Genomic DNA, 11,822 nt, shown 5'->3' with positions numbered 1-11,822 from the left:
TGTTAGTTAGATTACTTGTTATTACTGCATTGTCGGAACTAGAAGCACAAGCATTTCGCTACACTCGCATTAACATCTGCTAACCATGTGTATGTGACAAATAAAATTTGATTTGATTTGATTTGATTTATTTTGCAGCGCACGTGACTTGAGCGGTGTGGTCAGCATGTTAGCCTTAATGATGAAGTGTCTTCCAGTTACACCTTGAAACACCCCACAGTAGGCAGTCACGTAAGTAAATACTAGTGGTGAGATGTTGAAGTTCAAGTGTTCTAGATTTCCACGAGACCTGTCATTATAACCTGGAAACTGAGGATCTGTTGCGAGAGCCATTGTTTTGCCTTTCAGCTTTGTACTGAGTGTTTTTCTTTAAGTTAATTTGAGAGAAAGTAACAGGAAGTCCTCCTGCTTTCCCTAATACCTTGCCTCCATATGTTATATGTCATGTCCTGAAATGCCAATGAGGGAAACATTCAAAACACTTTGACACATTGTATTGAAGCACAATCACTAATACCACACACTCACTCACACTCAGACTTGAAAAAGAGATGTCAATCTCAATTGTGACTTCCTTGGTTACATAAAGGATAAATACAAGTTAAAAAAAAATATACTCATGGCCCAAATATATTTTTATATTTTTGGCCATATTGTCTAAACTGAATCAATATGAATAACCTTTTAGGAAGTTTTTCATATTATTTATATTTATTTAAGGCTTATTAAGGCTTAATAGGGCCTACCTCTTATGTCGACAATAGAGACAAATCCAAATAGCAATCAACATCATACAAATTCACGTAAGGATTTAGTGAGTATTATTGAGCCTGACCTTTTGAAGTTAGTGCAGGGAGGCGGAGACTTCCTTCTCTCTTGTTAACAAGACATGTGATTAACATTTCTGGATTTGCGCCCTATGCAGTCGGTCTGTCAAGTTCTCTCAAGGGAATGTGCCACAGGGAAGGCTACGAACGAAGTTAGCGCGCAGGTCAAGGTAAGTGTAATATTTTACAGCGTTACTGTGCTAATAATAGGCTACATTACCGCTTTGTAGAAGTATAGGCCTATAGTAATAGCCCTGGAGTAAAATAGGTTAATACCTTTTCCCTTCTACATTCCCAAATGTAAAATGAGGGATGGCGTGATATGGTCCCTGTTTTGAGTCGTCTCAGTATTCCTTTTGCAAGTGCAACTTTGATCATTTCACCATAGTTTTTTAAACGTTTTTTTTTTTATAGCTGTGCATTCTTCCCAATAAATATTAATTCACTGATTAACGTGGTTTATGCGGCATTGAGCCAAATTGTATTTTGAGAGATTGAGTATAGTTTATAATGACTAATTTCCCATAAGTGCAAATATATGTTCACCTCAAGTTTTGCAAACTCATACTTTTTGCAAATAGTGAATAGTGAGCACATTTAGCTTATACACCTGTTACATTCTGCTGCAAGGCCCAGTGTGGAAACCATTATTATTGGTGTGACAAAGTATGCTTGTTTCCCCTCACACAATGACTTGTCTGTCTGTCTGTGGGCATGAGTGCAAGTTGCCTCATTTTCAGCTTATCTCAATACATGTATTGTGATGCCTAGGTCTGGGAAAATGTGCACATGCTAAATTGCACGGAGTCCAGACAGACTGGCTATAATCTGCTCCACTGGAGAGTGATGTGATGGTTCTGAGTTGTGCCAACACTAGGTCACATGATAGTGCTGGCGCAGCAGACAGAGGAACCTTTCACCACAAACAGAATCATGGAGGAAAATACTATTTAAAAAATATAGAGGAATGAGGTGTGATTATGATTAGTGTTGGACACCAATATTGATACATATATGATATGACTGAAGCATGTTGTGATATCGTTTAATACTTATTTGACCTATTCCTAGCTCTATTCCGTTTATTAAAAAAATACACTCACTAGGGCCTCTTGATTGACACAGCGTTTTAAGGCACTGCATCGTACTGCTAGAGGTGTCACTACAGACCCGGGTTTGATCCCAGGCTGTGTCGCAACTGGCCGTGATCGGGAGTCGTATAGGGCGGCGCACAATTGGCCCAGAATCGTCCGGGTTAGGGAAGGGTTTGGCCGGGGGGGGGGGGGAGGGGGGGGGGGGGCTTTACTTGGCTCATCTCGCTCTAGCGACTTCTTGTGGCTGGCCGAGCGCCTGCAGGCTGACCTAGGTCATCAGTTGAATGACCTAGGTCACATTGGTGCGGCTGGCGTACGGGTTAAGTGGGCGGGTGTTAAGAAGATCGGTTTGGTGGGTCATGTTTCGGAGGACGTATGACTCGATTTTTGCCTTCCAAGCCCGTTTGGGAGACAAGATGGAAATTGGGGATAAAAAAATCCATAGACCTTTTCTATGACAAGCATACCCTTAACATGATCCAGCCACCACCATGTTTGAAGAGTGGTACTCAGTGACGTGTTGTGTTGGTTTTGCCCCAAACACAATGCTTTGCATTCAAATTTCTTTGCAGTTTTACTTTAGTACCTTATTCCAAACAGGATGCATGCTTTGGAATATTTGTATTCTATACAGGCTTCCTTCTTTTCACGCTGTCATTTGGGTTAGTATTGTGGAGTAACCACAATGTTGTTGATCCATCCTCAATTTTCTCCTGTCACATCCATTAAACTCTGTAACTGTTTTAAAGTCACGATTGGCCTCATTGTGATATCCCTAAGTGGTTTCCTTCTGCTCCGACAACTGAGTTAGGAAGGACACCTGTATTTTTGTAGTGCCTGGGTTATTGATACACCATCCATAGTGTAATTAATTACTTCACCATGGTCAAAGGGATATTCAAAGTATTTTTTTTTACCCATATACCAATAGGTGCCCTTCTTTGTGAGGCATTGGAAAACCTCCAGGGTCTTTGTGGTTGAATCTGTGTTTGAAATTCACTGCTTGACATTCACTGCTCAACTGAATTTCCTTACAGATAGAGGTCGACCGATTAATCGGAATGGCCGTATTTTTGGGCGCAGATTTGCAGATTTTTTTATTTGATTTGTTATACCTTTATTTAGCTAGGCAAGTCAGTTAAGAACACATTCTTATTTTCAATGACGGCCTGGGAACGGTAGGTTAACTGCCTTGTTCAGGGGCAGAACGACAGATTTTCACCTTGTCAGCTCAGGGGATCCAATCTTGCAACCTAACAATTAACTAGTCCAACGCAATAACAACCTGCCTCTCTCTCATTGCACACCACAAGGAGACTGCCTGTTACACGAATGCAGTAAACCAAGGTAAGCTGCTAGCTAGCATTAAAAGTATCTTATAAAAAGCAATCAATCATAATCACTAGTTAACTACACATGGTTGATGATATTACTAGATATTATCTAGCGTGTCCTGCGTCGCATATAATCTGACTGAGCATACAATTATCTAAGTATCTGACTGAGCGGTGGTAGGCAGAAGCAGGCGCGTAAACATTCATTCAAACAGCACTTTCTTTGCGTTTTGCCAGCAGCTCTTCGTTGTGCGTCAAGCATTGCGCTGTTTATGACTTCAAGCCTATCAACTCCCGAGATGAGGCTGGTGTAACCGAAGTGAAATGGCTAGCTAGTTAGCTCACGCTAATAGCGTTTCAACCGTCACTCGCTCTGAGCCTTCTAGTAGTTGTTCCCCTTGCTCTGCATGGGTAACACTGCTTCGATGGTGGCTGTTGTCGTTGTGTTGCTGGTTCGAGCCCAGGGAGGAGCGAGGAGAGGGACGGAATCTATACTGTTACACTGGCAATACTAAAGTGCCTATAAGAACATCCAATTGTCAAAGGTTAATGAAATACAAATGGTATAGAGGGAAATAGTCCTATAATTCCTATAATAACTACAACCAAAAACGTCTTACCTCTGAATATTGAAGACTCATGTTAAAAGGAACCACCAGCTTTCATATGTTCTCATGTTCTGAGCAAGGAACTTAAACGTTAACTTTCTGACATGGCACATATTGCACTTTTACTTACTTCTCCAACACTTTGTTTTTGTATTATTTAAACCAAATTGAACATGTTTCATTATTTATTTGAGGCTAAATTGATTTTATTGATGTATTATATTAAGATAAAATAAGTGTTCATTCAGTATTGTTGTAATTGTCATTATTACAAATAAATAAAATAAATCGTCCGATTAATCGGTATCAACTTTTTTTTGGTCCTCCAATAATCGGTATCGGCGTTGAAAAATCATAATCGGTCGACCTCTAGTGTGAATACACTGTATGTAATTTTGTAAATTGGGTGAACTATCCCTTTAACAAAATAAAAAGGTCACAACTTGCAAGAAAATACTTTTATGGCCATAATGTATTTCATCCATACATGTATTTCTCCACGAGTCAACTGCCCCCATCTGCTAGCTAGCTAACTAGCTAGCCCACAAATAGTAACAGTTGTGATGGAACAAAGTATACCCATAGTGATCCTGATGTTCTCATGTGAATTTAATAACTTTTTTTTGTGAATGTGGGCTCCCCTCTGTCAAAGAAAATCTGGAAAATGTATCAAAATCCCTTGGATTACATTTAAATAAAGCTGCAATATGTAACGTTTTGGATGACCCAAGGGTTGTCTATCCAAATCCACTAATAATATGCATATCGTAACTTCTGGGCCTGAGTAGCTGGCAGTTTAAACTGGGCACCTTATTCATCTAAGCTACTCAATACTGCCCCCCAGCCATAAGAAGGTAAATAAAGGTAAAACAAATATTATTTAAAAAGCATGCGTGGACCAACTGGCAAGTGTTTTCACTGACATTTCCAACCTATCCCTGACCGAGTCTGTAATACCTACATGTTTCAAGCAGACCACCACAGTCCCTGTGACCAAGGAAGCGAAGGTTTTTAAATGTTTTTTTTATTGAACCATTATTTAACTCGGCAAGTCAGTTAAGAACAAATTCTTATTTACAATGACGGCCTACCGGGGAACAGAGGGTTAACTGCCTTGTTCATGGGCAGAACAACAGATTTTTACCTTGTCAGCTGGGGTATTCAATTCAGTAACCTTTCGGTTACTGGCCCAATACTCTAACCACTGCCACCTGCCGCCCCTAAAGGTAGGTAACCTGCCTAAATGATAACTGCCCTGTAGCACTCACATCGGTAGCAATGACAAGCTTTGAAAGGCTGGTCATGGGTCACATCACCAGCATCATGCCGGATACCCTAGACCCACTCAAATTCGCATACTGCCCCAACAGATCCACAGATGACGCAATCTCAATCTTATTCCACACTGCCCTTTCCCACCTGGACAAAATAAACACCTATGTGAGAATGCTGTTCATTGATTACAGGTCAACGTTCAACACCATAGTGCCCACAAAGCTCCTCACTAAGCTAAGAAACTTGGGACTAAACACCTCCCTCTGCAACTGGATTCCGAACTTCCTGACTGGCGCCCCCCAGGTGGTAAGGATATAGGCACCAACACATCCGCCACGCTGATCCTCCACACTGGGGCCCCTCAGGAGTGCATGCTTAGTCCCCTCCTGTACTCCCTCTTCACCCATGACTGCGTGGCAAAACACAACTCCCAACACCGTCATTAAGTTAGTTGACAACACAACTAGGGTAGGCCTGATCACCGACAATGATGAGACAGCCTATAGGGAGGTCAGAGACCTGGCAGTGTGGTGCCAGGACAACAACCTCTCCCTCAATGTGAGCAAGACAAAGAAAATGTTTGTGGACTACAGGAAAAGGCGGGCCGAACAGGCCCCCATTAACGTTGACGTGGCTGTAGTGGAGCGGGCCGAGAGTTTCAAGTTCTATGGTGTCCACATCACCAACGAACTATCATGGTCTAAACACACCAAGACATTTGTGAAGAGGGCACGACAACACCTTTTCCCCCGTAGGAGACTGAAAAGATTTGGCATGGATCCTCAGATCCTCAAAAAGTTCTACAGCTGCACAATCGAGATCATCCTGACCGGTTGCATCACCACCTGGTATGGCAACTGTGCGGCATCTGACCGTAAGGAGCTACAGTGGGTAGTACAGCCCAGTACATCATTGGGGCCAAGCTTCAGTCACCCAAGTCATAGACTGTTCTCTCTGCTACCGCACTGCAAGCGTTACCGGAGCGCCAAGTCTAGCCATAAGACTGCTGAACAATTAATCAAATGGCCACCCCTACTATTTGCATTGACCCTCCCCTATATTTGCTATTACACTGCTGCTACTCTCTGTTTATTATCTATGCATAGTCATTTCACCCCTACCTACATGTACAAATTACCTCGACTAACCTGTACCCCCACACATTCACTAGGTACCGGTACCCCCTGTATATAGCCTCATTATTGTCATTTTATTGTGTTGCTTTTTAATTATTTTTTACTTTTCTTTATTTGGTAAATATTTTTCTCTCTGGTACATCTGGGACGCTAGCGTCCCACCTCGACAACAGCCAGTGAAATTGCAGGGCGCCAAATTCAAAACAACAGAAATCCCATAATTAAAATTCCTCAAACATACAAGTATTTTACATCATTTTAAAGATACACTTCTTGTAAATCCAGCCACTTGTAAATCCAGCCACATTTCAAATAGTCTTTACGGCGAAAGCACACCAAACGATTATGTTAGGTCAGCACCTAGTCACAGAAAACCAAACAGCCATTTTCCAGCCAAGGAGAGGGCTCATAAAAGTCAGAAATAGCGATTAAATTAATCACTAACCTTCGATGATCTTCATAAGATGGCACTCACATGACTTCATGTTACACAATAAATGTGTGTTTTGTTCGATAAAGTTCATCTTTATGTCCAAAAACCTCGTTTGATATTGGTGTGTTTTATGTTCAGAAATGCATTGTGTAAAACAAACATCCAGTGAAAGTGCAGAGAGCCACATTAAATAACAGAAATACTGATCATAAACATTGATAAAAGTGTTAAACATACGAATACAGATAAACTTCTCTTTAATGCAATCGCTGTGTCAGATTTGAAAAATGCTTTACGGCGAAAGCACACTTTGCGATTATTTTAGGTCAGCACCAAGCCACAGAAATCCATACAGCCATTTTCCAACCAAGGAGAGTGTCACAAAAGTCCGAAATAGCATTCAAATTAATCACTTACCTTTGATCTTCATCTTGATCTTCAGCTTTGTTGGTGCGTTTTGTCCAGTAATCCGAATGTAGAAGGCGAAAAGTTTTTAAAAATTACAATAAAAGTTAGTAGAAACATGCCAAACGATGTTTAAAATCAAGCCTCCGGTTGTTTTTGTCATAAATAATCAATAATATTTCAACCGGACAAAAGCTTTGTCAATAGGAAAGGAGAAACAAGAAAGGCGCGTTCCGGATCAGGCTCATGGCTGATTAATGGATATTTCCACTGGCCACTGATTGAAAGTGCTGTATCTCCCTCATTTTACAGAGTAAAAGCCTGAAACATTGCCTAAAGACTGGTCACATGTTGAGGAAGCCATAAAGCTCATGAACTGGGTCCTACGTCTTTGTATGTTGGATAGGCTTTCAATGGAAAAACAGCCTTTCAAAATAATAGTACTTCCTGGTTGGATTTTCCTCAGGTTTTCGCCTGCCGTATCAGTTCTGTTATACTCACAGACAATATTTTAACAGTGTTGGAAACTTTAGGGTGTTTTCTATCCAACTCTACTAATTATCTGCATATCCTATCTTCTGGGCCTGAGTAGCAGGCAGTTTAATTCCGAATGCTGCCCTCTTTAAAGGACATTTATTGTCCTTCTCTGCTTCAGTTTCATCCACCTGATGTAATGGTGATGGATGTAAATGGTAACTTAAAAGATTACTGCAGTAAAAGTCATGATGCAATTGGTGCCTCTTTGGTTAAATCAGCACTGGGAGAAAAGGGTCCATATCAGGGGAAATCTTTTCATGACACAGTTACGATATTCCGGAGAATACAGCCCCTTTCCAATGCATATTTAGAGTTTTGTGAATTTGTACCATATCCTGACAACTTCTGAATCCAGATTTGTATTTTAGACATACACTACCGTTCAAAAGTTTGTGGGCACTTAGAAATGTCCTTGTTTTTGAAAGAAAAGCATATTTTTTGTCCATTAAAATAACATCAAATTGATCAGAAATACAGTGTAGACATTATTAACGTTGTAAATGACTATTGTAGCAGGAAACGACTGATTTTTGATGGAATATAGAGGCCCATTATCAGCAACCATCACTCCAGTGTTCCAATGGCACGTTGTGTTAGCTAATCAAATTTGATCATTTTAAAAGGCTAATCGATCATTAGAAAACCCTTTTGCAATTATGTTAGCACAGCTAAAAACTTTTGTTCTGATTAAAGAAGCAATAAAACTGGCCTTCAGACTAGTTTATTACAGTCTCAAAATTGCCAGAAACAAAGACATTCTTTTGAAACTCATTAGGCTATTCTTGTTCTGAGAAATGAAGGCTATTCCATGTGAGAAATTGCCAAGAAACTGAAGATCTCGTAAAACGCTGTGTACTAATCCCTTGACAGAACAGAGCATACTGGCTCTAACCAGAATAGAGAGAGGAGTGGGAGGCCCCGGTGCACAACTGAGCAAGAGGACAAGTACATTAGTATCTAGTTTGAGAAACAGATGCCTCAAGTCCTTAACTTGAAGCTTCATTAAATAGTAACCGCAAACACCAGTCTCAACATCAACAGTGAAGAGGCGACTCCGGGATGCTGGCTTCTAGGCAGAGTTCCTTAGTCTCATGTCTGTGTTCTTTTGCCCATCTTAATCTTTTATTTTTATAGGCCAGTCTGAGATATGGCTTTTTCTTTGCAAATCTGCCTAGAAGGCCAGCATCCGAAACATGCCCAAACCGTGCTTCTTTACACCGCTCGCTTTACCTTGAAGACAGCAGCACCAATATGGTGGAGGAAACACCATTCAACTGATGGCGGAGGTCAGCCTGCAGGCGCTGCAGCCTGCCACAAGGAGTCGCTAGAGCGCAATGAGCCAAGTAAAGCCCCCCCCTGCTAAACCCTCCCCTAACCCGGACGACGTTGGGACAATTGTGGACCGCCCTATGGGAATCCCGATCATGGACGGTTGTGATACAGCCCGGGATCTAACCCGGATCTGTCGTGATGCTTCTGACAGCTACACATGGCTATGCATGTATCATCTTGAAATTATACTGTGCAGGAGACTTAAACTGTAAAAAGTACAAAAACTGTTTAGAATACCAAACATTCATTAGAGACTTAAGTAATGCTGTATTCCATCTTTCGCTGAATTTATTCAAATAAATGAACATTGTCTTTCATGTATAAGCCATTATAAATTATATACAGTGGGGTAAAAAAGTATTTAGTCAGCCACCAATTGCGCAAGTTCTCCCACTTAAAAAGATGAGAGAGGCCTGTAATTTTCATCATAGGTACACTTCAACTATGACAGACAAAATTAGAAAAAAAATCCCCAAAATCACATTGTAGGATTTTTAAATTAATTTTGCAAATTATGGTGGAAAATAAGTATTTGGTCAAGATTTCTGGCTCTCACAGACCTGTAACTTCTTCTTTAGGAGGCTCCTCTGTCCTCCACTCGTTACCTGTATTAATTGCACCTGTTTGAACTTGTTATCAGTTTAAAAGACACCTGTCCACAACCTCAAACAGTCACACTCCAAACTCCACTATGACCAAGACCAAAGAGCTGTCAAAGGACACAAGAAACACAATTGTAGACCTGCACCAGACTGGGAAGACTGAATCTGCAATAGGTAAGCAGCTTGGTTTGAAGAAATCAACTGTGGGAGCAAATATTAGAAAATGGAAGACATACAAGACCACTGATAATCTCCCTCGATCTGGGGCTCCACGCAAGATCTCACCCCGTGGGGTCAAAATGATCACAAGAACGGTGAGCAAAAATCCCAGAACCACACGGGGGGACCTAGTGAATGACCTGCAGAGAGCTGGGACCAAAGTAACAAAGCCTACCATCAGTAACACACTACGCCGCCAGGGACTCAAATCCTGCACTGGCCCCTTCTTAAGCCAGTACATGTCCAGGCCCATCTGAAGTTTGCTAGAGAGCATTTGGATGATCCAGAAGAAGATTGGAGAATGTCATATGGTCAGATGAAACCAAAATAGAACGTTTTGGTAAAAACTAAACTCGTTGTGTTTGGAGGACAAAGAATGCTGAGTTGCATCCAAAGAACACCATATCTACTGTGAAGCATGGGGGTGGAAACATCATGCTTTGGGGCTGTTTTTCTGCAAAGGGACCAGGACGACTGATCCGTGTAAAGGAAAGAATGAATGGGGCCATGTATCGTAAGATTTTGAGTGGAAACCTCCTTCCATCAGCAAGGGCATTGAAGATTAAACGTGGCTGGGTCTTTCAGCATGACAATGATCCCAAACACACCGCCCGGGCAACGAAGGAGTGGCTTCGTAAGAAGCATTTCAAGGTCCTGGAGTGGCCTAGCCAGTCTCCAGATCTCAACCCCATAGAAAAGCTTTGGAGGGAGTTGAAGGTCCGTGTTGCCCAGCAACAGCCCCAAAACATCACTGCTCTAGAGGCGATCTGCATGGAGGAATGGGCCAACATACCAGCAACAGTGTGTGAAAACCTTGTGAAGACTTACAGAAAACTTTTGACCTCTGTCATTTCCAACAAAGGGTATATAACAAAGTATTGAGAGAAACTTTTGTTATTGACCAAATACTTATTTTCCACCATAATTTGCAAATAAATTCAATAAAAGTCCTACAATGTGATTTTATGGATTTTTTTTATTCTCATTTTGTCTGTCATAGTTGAAGTGTACCTATGATGAAAATTACAGGCCTCTCTCATCTTTTTAAGTGGGAGAACTTGCACAATTGGTGGCTGACTAAATAATTTTTTGCCCCACTGTATGTTTTTAAATGCTGAAATGCTTATTTAGCCTAATAAAACCTACATATACTATAAATAACTAGTTTATTATAATATTAGCCTACTGTCTGTTCACTCCTCAGATGAAATGAATTGCCCAATTCCTTGGAGGCCTTACACTGCTGAAGTCCAGAACGCTGCTATTAAACTCAGATTTTTTACACAATCTGTTGAGATTTATCACCACCTTAATGGTAGAAATAAAAAAATACTGCCAACTATATGACTGGTGTGGCATGGGGATACAGTGGATATGTGTGGTTATACAACGGGTGTGTCTAATCCTGGATGCTGATTGGTTAAAACCACATTGCAGCTGGTGTTTACTCCACAAGTTAGCACTGTAAGTCTATGATGTTGAAATGCCTATTTACTCTGTTCCATCTGACTGCACAATCCACTGTCTCATCAGCTCAGCCAGGCAATTCATATTCTAGAGCTACGCTGTAAAAAGCATGAGGACATTTCTTTTAGACTAGCATTTGGGTTTCAACAGCGGAGATTTGTAATAACATTGTTGTCTGTCTAGCTGACATTTGCAACATTGTTTCAATATTGAAATTTGATCTCCAGCTGTACTATGGTAATGAACGTGTCAGGAGGCAGGATGAGACAGACAAGCTTTTCTCAGCCAATCAAAATCATGAATGAGCATCATTTTTATGGATATATACAATGAAATGCCAATAGAAAAACAAGAAATGCAGCTAGTTTGCTATCATTCCAGCTTCAGTTTGAAGTGATTGTGTTAGCTGTGTAGTTGACTATCTCTTCTGAACAGTGGCCTGGTGAGAGAGCAAATGTTCTATGCCAGGTTAAATAAACACATGCAGCTACTTTGATGTTATTATGGCTGCACTGTCTGACATGACTGTGTCAGCCAAAGTTGGCTAGCTAGC

General features: G+C 41.0%; 1 protein-coding gene across 3 annotated transcripts in view; it reads left to right on the top strand.

Moving 5' to 3' along the window:
* Positions 1-906: 906 nt before the first annotated feature.
* Positions 907-11,822, top strand: part of LOC110501274 (melanophilin) — a 123,947-nt gene continuing 113,031 nt past the window's right edge. For all 3 annotated transcript variants that reach the window (XM_021578697.2, XM_021578696.2, XM_021578695.2), the window contains exon 1: positions 907-997. The gene's annotated coding sequence lies outside the window, so the exon portion shown is untranslated. The remainder of the gene's footprint in view (positions 998-11,822) is intronic.

Source organism: Oncorhynchus mykiss, chromosome 22, assembly GCF_013265735.2.
Source record: "Oncorhynchus mykiss isolate Arlee chromosome 22, USDA_OmykA_1.1, whole genome shotgun sequence".
Classification (NCBI taxonomy): Eukaryota; Metazoa; Chordata; class Actinopteri; order Salmoniformes; family Salmonidae; genus Oncorhynchus; species Oncorhynchus mykiss.
This window is presented reverse-complemented; position numbering and strand designations above follow the sequence as displayed.